Source organism: Ornithorhynchus anatinus, chromosome 1, assembly GCF_004115215.2.
Source record: "Ornithorhynchus anatinus isolate Pmale09 chromosome 1, mOrnAna1.pri.v4, whole genome shotgun sequence".
Lineage (NCBI taxonomy): Eukaryota > Metazoa > Chordata > Mammalia > Monotremata > Ornithorhynchidae > Ornithorhynchus > Ornithorhynchus anatinus.
In genome coordinates, this window is record NC_041728.1 from 8,579,799 (window position 1) to 8,593,993 (window position 14,195).

Below are 14,195 nucleotides of genomic sequence, written 5' to 3' on the forward strand. Positions count from 1 at the left end.
TGCCTACTGTGTGTAGAGCACTGTACTAAGTGCCTGGGGGAGTACAGTGTAACAATATAATAGGTACAGTCCTTGCCCGTAGCGAGCTTACAGTCCAGAAACTACAGTCTACAGTCTAGTTCAGGGGTTTCCAGACCTGCCATGGAAGGAATGACTTATTCCCTTTGGGGAATCTATCAAACTCAAATGCAATCTTAAACTTCAATCAACACAAGACTGAGAGTGAAGAGATTCAAGTTTGAAATCCCAACTTTCTGCCACTTTCATTCATTCATTCATTCATGCATGCATTCATTCATTCGCATTTATTGAGCGCTAACTATGTGCAGAGCACTGTACTAAGCGCTTGGAGTGTACAAATCAGTAACAGATAGAGACAGCCCCTGCCCTTTGACGGGTTTACAGTCTTGCCCCTTGGGTGACCTTGGCCAAGTCACTTCACTTCTCTGTGCCTCAATTACCTCATCTGTAAAATGGGGATTAAGAATGTGAGCCCCACATGGGGCAACTTGATTACCCTGTATCTCTCCCAGTGCTTAGAACAGCGTTTGGCACCTTGTAAGCCCTTAACAAATGGCATCATTCATTCATTCATTCTCTTTGGCTCCATTCCCTCGTCTGTGAAATGGGGATTAAATACCCGTTTTTCCTCACTTTTTGTATAAGCTAATGATATTTACTGAGAAGTTACTGTGTGCAGAGCACTGTACGAAGTCCTTGGGAGAGTACAATACCACAATAAACTGACACATTCCCTGCCCATAATGAGTAAGTCCCCATAGAGAACAGGAACTGTGTTCAATCTAGTTGTAGTGTATCTATCCCAGCAGCTAGCACAGTGCTTGGCACATAGCTAGTACTGCGCTGCTAATAATAATAATAATGTTGGTATTTGTTAAGCGCCGAGCCGAGCACTGTTCTAAGCGCTGGGGTAGACATAGGGGAATCAGGTTGTCCCACGTGGGGCTCACAGTCTTAATCTCCATTTTACAGATGAGGTAACTGAGGCACAGAGAAGCGAAGTGACTTGCCCACAGTCACACAGCTGACAGGTGGCAGAGCTGGGATTCGAACTCAAGACCTCTGACTCCAAAGCCCGTGCTTTTTCCACTGAGCCACGCTGCTTCTCTAATGCTAATGATTATGAGCAATTGGCCAATCCTCTCTTTGTTAGATTGGGTGGGATCATATCGTATTCTTCTTCTGGATGTTCCCCAAGTGACTTTTACAGAGTTCTGCAACATCGGAGTGCAGTGAATGTTGTTAATACTCTAATATAGGGACTTTCTGCCAATTTTTTAATGCAATTACCATCAAAATCCCAAACAATTCAATTATTCATTTGGCAAGCAATATTAGAGAATCAGAGGCATCAGAGAATTGCCCATCGTTGGGTAGGGATTGTCTCTATTTGTTGCCAAATTGTACTTTCCAAGTGCTTAGTACAGTGTTCTGCACACAGTAAGGGCTCAGTAAATACAAGTGAATGAATGAATGAATGATTGTAATAATAATAATAATGTTGGTATTTGTTAAGCGCTCACTAGGTGCCGAGCACTGTTCTAAGCGCTGGGGTAGATACAGGGTCATCAGGTTGTCCCACGTGAGGCTCAAAGTTAATCCCCATTTTCCAGATGAGGTAACTGAGGCACAGAGAAGTGAAGTGACTTGCCCACAGTCACACAGCTGACGAGTGGCAGAGCCGGGATTCGAACTCATGACCCCTGACTCCCAAGCTATGGAGAAGCAGCATGGCCTAGTGGATAGATCCCAGACTTGGGAGTCGGAAGTACCTGAGTTCTAGTCCTGGTTCCTCCGCTTGCCTGCTGTGTGACCATCGACAAGTCACTTCACTTCTCTGTGCCTCAATTTCCTCATCTTCAATATTTTTTTTTCTTTTTTTTTCCTTCCTCTTAGCCTATGAACTCTGTGTAGGCAGCATAGCCTAGTGGAAAGAGCACAGGCTTGGGAGTCGGAAGGAACTGGGTTCTAGTCCAGCCACTGCCACGTTTTTGCTGTGTGATCTTGGGCAAGTCCCTTCACTTCTGTTCCTCAATTACCTAATCTGGGAATTAGGGATTAGGACTATGAGCCCCTGGTGGGACACGGAATGTGTCCAATTTGACTTCCTTGTACTTTCTCTAGGGCTTAGAACAGCGCCTGACACATAGTAAGCACTTCAATACCATAAAACAAAACCTTTGGCTTGTTCCTTTGACGGAGTCTCTTCAAATGGCGGCCTAGTGGAAAGAACCTGGACCTGAGAGTCAGAAGATCTGGATTCTAATTCCGGTTCTTGCCCCTAGTCTGCTGTATGACCTCGGGAAGATCGCTTTACTTTTCCCTGCCTCAGTTCCCTCACCTGCAAAATGGGGGTTCAGCACCTGTTCTCCCTTCCATTTAGACTGTGAGCCCCATGATTATTTAGTATCTGCCCCAGCACTGAAGACAGAGCTTGGCACATAGTAAGCACTAAACAAATACAATAATAAAAATGAAAATAATAGTGATTACTATTATCATCATACTATTATCATATTATGATCATTATTCCTTTTCAATAATACTCTAATCCACAGGCAGGGGAAATCCTCCAGTCAGAGACAATCCAGCATTTCTATTTCAGTGAATTTTAGCTTCAGGACTCAGGTTAATTGTTGATTTAGCATGTGGTACACGCAGCATTCCGTCCCCGAGGATAATAAGCCATTTTAAATGAATCAAGCAAATAAATGGTTTGGAAACATGTCTTATCACAAAAATGCTGAATGTATTTAAAAATAGAATTAGGCTTTTTTTAATCTGCTTCATAGCCATATGAAACAGTACTATTTGCTTTTCGTCCTCATGTCAAAATTGTACCAGTTTTCAACAAAAACGTTGTAAATTGGCAAACTGGTCCTAAAAACTGTGGGTTAGGGGAGATGGAGTTCTTTTATAAGGCTCTGAAACTTAGGGCTTCAAAAGGAGTGAAAGAACATTGTGGAATGTTGGGGGTTTTTTTATGCTAATCGTTAAGAGCTTATTATGTGCCTGGCACTGAGCTAAGCACTTGGATAGATATGAGATAACGATAATATAATAATTATGGCATTTGTTAAGGGCTTACTATGTGCCGAGCACTGTGCTAAGCGCTGGGGTAATAATAATAATAACGTTGGTATTTGTTAAGCGCTTACTATGTGCCGAGCACTGTTCTAAGCGCTGGGGTAGACCCGGGGGAATCAGGTCGTCCCACGTGGGGCTCACAGTCTTCATCCCCATTTGACAGATGAGGTCACTGAGGCACAGAGAAGTGAAGTGACTCGCCCACAGTCACACAGCTGACAAGTGGCAGAGCTGGGATTCGAACTCATGACCTCTGACTCCAAAGCCCGTGCTCTTTCCACGGAGCCGCGCTGCTTCTCTAAGGGGCAGATACAAGCTCATCAGGTTGTCCCACGGGGGACTCACAGTTTTCATCCCCCTTTTACCGAGGCGGTAACTGAGGCACGGAGAAGTGAAGCGACTCGCCGAAGGTCACACGGAAGACTAGTGGCAGGGCTGGGATTGGAACCCAGGTCCTTCTGACTCCCAGGCCCGTGCCCTGTCCACTAGGCAACACTGCGTCTTGTCACTGATTCATCGACGGTGTACCTACTGTGGTCAGAACAGAGAACACGGCGCTTGGGAAAGTATGATAGAATCAGTGGCTACGATCTCCGCCCCAAAGATGTTAATAAAAGCTCCCCTTCCTAAATATGATCGATAATGGCCAAATAACTTGATTGAGACAAAAGATGTTACCTTATGCGATCGATCGTCTTGGCAAAACAAGGCTTACGCTCTTTCGAAAGCTGTGTTCTGTTCATTTCGTTTTGCTCTTGTTTCCGGTTTCAGGCCTCGAGCCCCTTCCTCCCAGGACCTGAAATTCTTGTCTGGCAGTTAGGTTCGCACTCTGAGAAAACACGAATGCTTTCTGACTCCTAGGAGACCGTGTAGGGCTCCGCATACGTACAATCTCTTCTTTCCACTTATTGTCCGCTCAGAGCGCAGTGCTGACTCCACTTAGCCATTTGTAATCCTCTGCTGGTCTTCTTCTATATTCGCCTCAGGGCACCAGCAACCCGTCTCTGTCTCAAAGACTTTTGATGATGCTTGTAACCTTCTGAGTTGGGAAAACTTCCCGGTGATACTACTCGCTGTGGTGGCCGTACTATGTGCCGAGCATTGGGGTGGATAATCCAATTGGACGCAGACCCTGTCTTACCCAGAACTCACTATCTAAAAGGGAGGGGGGGACAGGTATTTCATACCCATTTTCCAGCCGAAGAAAGGGAGGTGCAGAAGAGATAAGCGACTTGCCTCAGGTCACGCTAGAGACTAATAATGATAATGTCGGTATTGGTTAAGCGCTTACTATGTGCAGAGCACTGTTCTAAGCGCTGGGGGAGACACAGGTTAATCGGGTCGTCCCACGTGAGGCTCCCGGTTAATCCCCATTTTACAGATGAGGGAAGTGAGGCCCGGAGAAGTGAAGGGACTCGCCCTCAGTCACGCAGCTGACAAGTGGCGGAGCCGGGAGTCGAACCCGTGACCCCTGACTCCGAAGCCCGGGCTCTTTCCGCTGAGCCACGCTGCTTCCCGTGACTAAGTGATTAAGCCCCACTTTTCCTCATCTCCCATTCCCTTCTTCACCGCCCTGCCTTCCTCCCTTTGCTCTCCCCCCCCTCCCGGCCCCACTGCACTTACGTACGTATCTGTCATTTTATTTATTTGTATTGATGCCTGTCTCCTCTTCTCTAGGCGGTAAGCTCACTGTGGGCAGGGAATGTCACTGTTTCTTCCCGTATTGTGCTTTCCCAAGTGCTTAACACAGCGCTCTGCGCACAGTTAAGTGCTCAGGAAATATGACTGGTTGAATGAATAAATGAAGTGGTGGACCTGGGATTAGAATCCAAGTCTCTTACCTGTCAGGTACTATGTTCTTTCTACTAAGCGGAGAAGCAGCGTGGCTCGGTGGAAAGAGCACGGGCTTGGGAGCCAGAGGTCGTGGGTTCAAATCCCGGCTCGGCCGCTTGTCAGCTGTGTGACTATGGGCAAGTCACTTCACTTCTCTGGGCCTCGGTTCCCTCATCTGTAAAATGGCGATTAAGACTGTGAACCTCACGTGGGACAACCTGATGACCCTGTATCTAACCCGGCGCTTAGAACAGTGCTCGGCACAGAGTAAGCGCTTAACAAATACCAACATTATTATTATTACTATTATTATTGAGTCACTTGTTCTTCCACACTGGTAGCATAGAAACCTGACCACCAGTCTCTTCAAAATAATAGTAATAATTTGTAATAGTAGTTAAGCACTTACTATGTGCCGGGGCCTGTACTAAGTGCTGGGGTGGATGCAGGCAAATCAGTTTGGAGGCAGTCCCTGTTTCACCTGGTGCTCACAGTCTTAATCCCCATTTTACAGATGAGGTAACTGAGGCCCAGAGAAGTGAACTGACTTGTCCAAGGTCACGCAGCAGACAAATGGTAGAGCCGGGGTTAGAATTCAGGTCCTTCTGACTTCTTGGTCCTGGTCTATCCACTAGGCCATGCTGCTTCACAGTGATAATAATTACGGTATATTGTTAATCGCTTACTATGTGCGGACCACCGTTCTAAGCGCCGGGGTGGATACAGGGTAATCAGATTGTCCCACATGGGGCTCACATTTTTGAATCCCTATTTTTACAGATGAGGTAACTGAGGCACAGAGAAGTTAAGTGACTTGCCCGAGGTCACACAGCAGACAAGTGGCAGATGTGGGATTAGAACCTACGACCTCTGACTCCCAAGCCCGGGCTCTTTCCACTAAGCCACGCTGCTTCTTCGTGACATTACAACTAGGACCTTCAATTCCCTTCACCTCATCACCTTAGATGTTTGGATTTACACAGAGTTTTCATGCATTTATTTAATATAAAGACCGAATATAGGCTGAGACGCTAAGGATAACAGATTTCAGCTTCGAGAGGCCAAATTCCTAAATCCTGAAAGTCCATCTGAGTTGCCTGGGGCTTTTCCTCTGGCTGATCCTCAGCCCAGATGGTGATCATAAATTCCGCATCAAAAACCCAATTATATTCCTAAATGGCTCACCCTAAAGATTTCAGTGGGATCAGATGGAAAGTGGTGATAAGAAAAGACTGGGGGAATAGCTCTTTCTGGCAGTGTAATAACAGGGCTGGGACATTCAGGGAAAGAAGAGATCACATAATATAGCATCAAACACAGCAAGAAATTGAGAGCCAGAGTTTAGACTAGACTTCAAAAGTGGTCCGGATCACAGTCGTTTACTCCAAGACACTTACAAAATAAATTTATGGGCATTTGTTTCAATTTAAATAAAATAGCATTTACACAAACTGTGGAAAGAGCAAAAGCCACGCCGTGATTTAAAGAGCAGAAGCAAACCAGTTAAACACTAATCATCATCAAGCCAAAGTGGGCAAAATGCCACTTCTTTGCCAGCAGGTAATAATAATAATGTTGGTATTCGTTAAGCGCTTACTAGGTGCCGAGCACTGTTCTAAGCGCTGGGGTAGATACAGGGGAATCAGGTTGTCCCATGTGAGGCTCACAGTCTTCATCCCCATTTTCCAGATGAGGTAACTGAGGCACAGAGAAGTGAAGTGACTTGCCCACAGTCACACAGCTGACAAGGGGCAGAGCCGGGATTCGAACCCATGATCTCTGACTCCCAAGCCCTGGCTCTTTCCACTGAGCCACTCTGCTTCTCGATAAGGTAAGGTGCAGTGGCAGAAATCAATATACCAGCCCACACCTTCTCCCCCTCCACACAGTAAGTTCATTAGGGGCAGGGAATTGCTGTTCTATTGTTCTGTTGTAACTTTCCCAAGCACTTAGCACAGTGCTCTGCACACAGAAAACACTCAATAAATAAATTTGATTTTTGACTGACTGATTGACCCTCTGACCTTCTCTCTTCCCATCCAGGATGCAGAATGTCCACAAGGAGAAGTTGGTAGCCAACCTTGCTCTGTCGTAATAATAATAATAGTGATGGTAGGTCTTAAGCGCTTACTATGTGCCAAGCACTGTTCTAAGTGCTGGGGTAGAGACAAGGTAATCAGGTTGTTCCCACGCGGGGCTCACAATCTTTATCCCCATTTTACAGATGAGGTAACTGAGGCACAGAGAAGTGAAGTGACTTGCCCAAGGTCACAGAGCTGACGAGTGGCGGAGCCGGGTTAGAACCCACTCCAAGAAGGGGTGTTTCTGGCTAGGCCTGCCTACCCGGGAAACCGGATAACCGCAGGTTCCGTCTCTAGATGGGTTGGTCTTTTCATGCTTCTGGACTTCCTCCAGGGTTCTCGACCATCCAGAAAATCACGGACGGGAAAAACTGGTCGTGTCCATAGACCCCTCAGGCATATTACCAGATTGGGAAATTTAATGGTAATTACGGAAATTGTTAAGTGTTTACTCTGTGGTAAGATCTAGGTTTGAAATGAGATAATCACATTAGACACAGTTCCTGTTGCACAAGATTATAAGCTCCTTGAGGGCGGGCATTGTGTCTGTCTGCTATTTTATGTGGTAAGCGCTGGGGCAGAAACAAGATAATCGGGCAACGCACAGTTCCTGTTCCACAAGACCGTATGCTACTTGAGGGCAGGAAGCCCCATGGCCCCACTGATTGATGGGGCCGTATGAAGGAGAGAACAGGTTTTTTTAGCCTCATTTTACAGATGAGGAAACTGAGGCACAGAGGAGTTAATATCACAGAGCAGGCAAGTGACAGAACTGGCACCTGAATAATGATTATAATGGCACTATTCGTTCAGCATTCATTCATTCAATAGTATTTATTGAGCGCTTACTATGTGCAGAGCACTGTACTAGGCGCTTGGAATGTACAAATCGGCAACAGATAGAGACTGTCCCTGCCCTCTGACGGGCTCACGGTCTAATCGGGGGAGACGGACGGACGAGAACAATGGCGATAAATAGAGTCGAGGGGAAGAACATCTCATAAAAACAATGGCAAATAGAATCAGGGTGATGTACCTCTCATTAAACAAAATAAATAGGGTGACGAAGATATATACAGTCGAGCGGACGAGTACGGTGCCGAGGGGGTGGGACGGGAGAGGGGGAGGAGGAGAGGGGAAGGGGGGAGAAGAGGGTTTAGCTGCGGAGAGGTGAAGGGGGGACCATTTACAACGTTCCAGGCACTGTACTAAGCACTGGGGTGGGATACAAGTTAATTAGGTTGGACACTGCCCATGTCTGAAATAGGACTCACATTCTTAATCATCATTATACAGATGAGGTAATTGAGGCCCATAGAAGTCAAGCGACATGTCTAAGACCACACAGCCGACAAGTGGGTTTAGAACCCAGGTCCTCCCGACTCCGGACCTGAGCTCTATCCACTAGGTCATGCTGCTTCACGCTGCTCTCTAAAAGGTTAGAGGGTGTCCTGGAGGGAGTCAAGTCAATCAAGTATTAACTGAGCACTTATTGTGGACAGAACACTGTACTAAGCACTACAGACAGTGCAATGAAACATAGTTAATGGGCACGTTCCTTGTCCTATTAGTGAGACAGAGACATTAATATAATAAATAAATTACTGATATGGAGGTAGGTGCAGTGGGGCTGGGGAACAGGTGAATAAAGGGTCCAAATCCAAGTGCAAAGATGATACCTGAAAGGGAGTGGAAGAAGAGGAAATGAGGATTTAGTCGGGGAAGGCTTCTTGGAGGAGATGTGCTTTTAATAAGACTTTGAAGGTGGGGAGAGTGATCGCCAAGTTCCAGGTTTGGAGAAAGAGAGGGAAGACAAAAGCCTCTCTTCATTTTTCATTCATTCAGTAGTATTTTTTGAGCCTTCACTGTTTGCAGAGCACTGTACTAAGCTCTTGGAAAGTACAATTCAGCAACAAAAAGAGACAATCCCTGCCCACAACGGGCTCACAGTCTAGAAGTGGGGTGATAGACATCAAAACAAGTCAACAGGAATTCTTGGTTCTGGACCAGTGAGTTTGGCTTCCTCCAGTTCTTAGAAGCAGGCTCCACATGAGAAGGCATATCGTCACATCCAGTTTTGCTAACTGTGGTATATGTTTAGCCCTTACTATGTGCCAAGCCCCCTACTAAGCACTGAGGTAGAAGCAAGATATTCAGGTCCCACAGAGTGCGGATGGGAAGGTAGAAAAGACGATTTCATCAATTCCGAGATGATATTTATCTGCACTACGGATTTGGAAATACTTTTTTTTTGAAAGGCAGCCCCGCTGGTCATTGTCAGATGAAGGCAGATATGATTAAAGTGAAGTTGTCCCACGCTACGTGGGACAACTTTCAGAGAATTCATGGTCACACCCTCACCGGCATGCAATCCGAAATGAGAATAAAATCCCCTCTCGTCAGCACAATCCCTTTATCAGTCAATCAACGATATTTATTGAATGCTTATTGTGTGCAGAGCACTGTACTGAGTGCTTAGGGGAGAAAAATACAACAGAGTTGATAGACATGTTCCTGGTCCCCAAGGCGTTTACAGCCTAGATGGGGAAGGCAGACGTTCAAATAAATAATGGATTTTTATACGTGCTGTGTGGATGAGGATAGGATGATGATCAAAGGATTGAAGGGTACTGATCCAAAGTGCACAGGAGTTGCAGAAAAGAGAGAGGAAATAGGAGAAGCGAGGGTTTTGGGGGGGAAGGCCTCTTAGAGACGTGTCAGTGTGTCAATACCTTTTGAAGAAGGACAGTGAATGAGACAGCCAGATTTCATCCTAGTTTAAGAAACGCTAAAACAAATGAGATGACGATGGAGCTGATTTTATGCCCAGCTAGAAGTACGATGTCACCTTGAGAAGAGATGAATATTAATTAGTGTGGTATTAGTTAAGCACTTAATATGTGCCAAGCACCCTACTTAGAAGTGGAGCGGATGCAAGAAAATCTTGTCTGTCACAGGCTCACAGTCTAGAAGGGAGAACAGGTACTGAATCCCCATTTTACAGATGAGGAAACTGAGGCCCAGAGATATTAAGTTAACTTGCTCAAAGTCATACAGCAGGTAAAAACTGGGATTATAGCCCAGGACCTCTGACTTCTGACTCCAAAGTCCATGAAAATCAGAGGGAACGAGAGGGTAGTTGTACTTTTTTTTTAACGGTATTTCTTAAGCACTTACTTTGTGCCAGGTCCTGTACCAAGTGCTGAGTTAGATACAAGATAATCAGTTTGGATGCAGACCCTGTACCAGATTAGGTTTACAGACTTAATCCCCGTTGTTCAAATGAGGTAACTGAGGCACTGAGAAGTTAGGTGACTTTCCCCAAGGTCACACAGCAGACAAGTGGCAGCGATGGGATTAGAATCCAGGTCCTCTGACTTCTAGACCCATCCTCTTTCCTCTAGACCTCATTGCTAAGGTCTGAACTGTCACTGCCCAGAGTCACCTGTGTGAAAACTGGTGAAATATATGCCAAGAAAGATCAGATGAGGACAAGCATGGGGCGAGGCCGCATAGTTTAGTGGATAGAGCCCAGGCCTGGAAGTCAGAAGGTCAAGGGTTCTAATCCCACATCCGCCACTTGTCTGTTGCGTGACCTTGGGCAAATCACTTCACTTCTCTGGGCCTCAGTTCCCTCATCTGTAAAATGGGGTTTGAGAACGGGAGCCCCACGAGAGACAGGGACCTGGGTCCAACCCAATTGGCTTGCAGCCACTCCAGCGCTTAGTTCGGTGCCTGGCAACATAGTAAGTGCTTAACAAATACCATAATTATCATTATTATAATCACTTTCTGTTCCTTTTAAATAACACAAATCACTTAAAACAACAGATTACTCAACTTTGCCCTGTGTGCCCAGCTGTCAGGAATATAACTCAGTCACAACTCCCTATCCTCTCAGGGTCTCACTCTACCAGTCTACCAGTCTCGGGTACGGGAGAGGCCTACCCATTCCGTTCCTAGCTTGACCAGTGGCTAGCGAGTGGAAGGCCATCTGCCACAAATCAAAACTCACCCATGCTGGGCAGCAGTGGCATGGGAGAGTGTCGAGGGCAGAGACTGGAGTTTACTGTTCCGGAGAGCGGCGGTGGTAAACCACTTCTGGATTTTTCCCAAGGAAACTCTATGGATCCACTACCAGAACAATTGCAGATGGAGAGCGGGGCGTTCTGGGAGAGATGTGTCCGTGGTTTTGCTGTGGGTCGGAAACAACTCGATGGCGTATCGCCTTGATTCTATTTATTTGCTATCGTTTTAATGAGATGTTCATCCCCTCGATTCTATATATTGCTATTGTTCTTGTCTGTCCGTCTCCCCCCATTAGACTGTAAGCCCATCAAAGGGCAGGGACTGTCTCTATCTGTTACCGATTTGTCCATTCCAAGCGCTTAGTACAGTGCTCTGCACATAGTAAGCTCTCAATAAATACTTTTGAATGAAGGAATGAATGAATGAACTTCCTAGTCTCGCACTTGGTGTCCTGTGCTTTCTCCTTTCCTCTTTATTCATGGCATAATTCTATTCATCTTTGGTTTACGGTCATTTTCTTAGAGAACGTATTGGCCCAGTATTCTCTCTGCGGGTTTTATCATCAGCGTCTCTTTCTGCAATCTTTGCATATCACTAAAAAGAACTCTCTTCCCTGACTCATCTCTATTAACATCTATTTTAAGGAGTCGATTCTAATTGGGAAAAGAGATTTTCTTTATGGGGAATTAAAAAGAAATATCAGTGACTGCATTCCCAGGCTATACCATCTAGTTTCCCGCAAAGGATAACTCTTTTTGGGAAGGCGGATTTTTTTTTCCTTCTGGACCAATTTCACTGGAATTATTTTGTTGTAGTAAGGAAATGAAGGGCCCGGGGATAATTTAAGTAGAAAAAATCGACAGGCTTTAATGTCATTTTGTCATAATTATTCACGGGGTATACAGCACGAGGCCACAAGCAATGTTATCTGGGTCAGACCAACCATGCTGCTAGTTCATGATTCTTTTCTTCTACAGTGGCTAAGAGACACTTAGGGTAGTGCCTTGCACACGTTAAGTGGTTTATTCCTCCTGGAGAAGCAGTGCGATCAATCAGTGATATTTACTGGGGGTTTATCATGAGCAGACCACTGTAATACAATAATGATAATAATGGCATCTGTTAAGCACTTACTATGTGCCAAGCACTCCTCTAAGCGCTGAGATAGATACAGAGTTATCAGGTTGTTCCACAGGGGGCTTACGGTCTTAATCCCCATTTTACCGATGAGGTAACTGAGGCACAGAGAAGCCGAGTGATCTGTCCAAAGCTGATAAGTGGGGGAGTAGGGATTAGAACTCATGATCTCTGACTCCCAAGCACGTGCTCTTTCCACTAAGCCACGCACTGTACTAAGCACTTGGGAAAGTACACACAACAGAATTAGCAGACACATTCCCTGCCCATAATGAACTTCCACTCTAGAGACAGCTGCTCTCCAGGAGTTCTTCAGCAAGGTTTTATAACAGCCTGCTTTTTCTCTACAAAACTCTAGCTGATTAAAAGCCCTAAATTTCTGTTGGATATTCTGGGTAGCTCTCGAAAAATGAACAGATATCCTGTTAACCTCACTGTGGGCAGGGAACGTGACGCCTAACTCTGTTATACTGTAATCTCCAAACGCTTAGTACAGTAAGCGTTCAATAAATGCGAATGACTGATGGCTAAACTAGTCAAACTATTCTGCACTCCTCCCTGTCGCTCCTGCTCATTCTAGATGCTTGGATTTCCACCTTTAGGCTGGTGCACGCCTAAATCCCAGAGCATTCTAGAAAGCTCAGTATGGATGCTCCAGATTACTTGGGAAGGTTAAGGGGGAGTTTACTCTTCATATCTCCCTGACCTTCTCCTCCCCGGTTGCTTCACGTATAATGAGAGAAAGGAGGAAAAGGCTGGAAACTGACTCTATGGCAAAATGAAGAGTCTCTTGGCAAAAGACATTTAAAAGCCCCTCACATCAAATCAAAAGTGCCCATCCTAATTGGGTGCTTTCATAAAACTGGATTGAGTCTCCTGAAATCATTACTTTGTCCATCAATTGACAAACTTGAGGTTTGTAAAAATTCGTCTGAGACACTACCAACTTCTAAACACTCCTCAACTGAAAGAGACAGTGAACATTTCCAGACAAGCTGAAAGGTTAATGCTAGGTTTTCTGCCCACAGTAGTCAGTCAATAAATGCCACTGATTGATTGATTATTTTTTTAGCTGACATTAACAGTATTAGTTCTCTGTATACAAATGAAAATATATTCTGGCAGATTTTCTATTTCTATAGTCTTTGGAGCTATTATGCTGCATAGGTCTCAAAGAATGCAGGATATTGTTAGAAACGAATATTTCTACTGGAAGACCTCTATGGGACATAAAGAAATTGCAATTTTACCTAAACTTCTTCCCCAAGCTGATATTATGAGGACATAGCTCAGACATTAAGGAGAACGGTTTTGGAGTCTTGTACCACAATCCTCCCCTTTAAGTAAATCCTCTCCGGAAATCTCTGACCAATCCCTGCCTCCCAGTTCAGTGATTCTTAGAATCCATTGGAAAATCAGCCCATTTATTCCACTCATTTATTCACTGTTCGCCTACTTTTGGGGTTACCAGTTAAGGTTTCTCTTTTATTCCCATTGTACATTTGCATCTGTGTCTACCATTCATTCATTCAATTAGATTTATGTTACGCTTACTGTATGCAAAGCACTGTAATACGCTCTTGGGAGAGTACAATATAACAACAAACAGAGACATTCTTGACCACAATGAGCTCACAGTCTAGAGGGGGAAGACAGATATTAATCTAAATAAATATAGAATAATAACTGTAGCATTTGTTAGGCACTAGGTGCCAAGCACTGTACAACTACTGTTAAAAATAATAATAATCGTGGTATTTGTTCATTCAATAGTGTTTACTGACTGCTTGCTATGTGCAGGGCACTGTACTAAGAGCTTGGAATGTACAATTCGGCAACAGTTAGAGACAACCCCTGCCCAAGGACGGGCTCACAGTCTGAACAGGGGAGACAGCAAAACAGAACAAAACAAAAACAAGACAACATCATCAAAATAAATAGAATCAAGAATTTGTTGAGTGCTTACTATGTCTCAGGGACCATTCTAAGTGATAGGGCAGATATAAT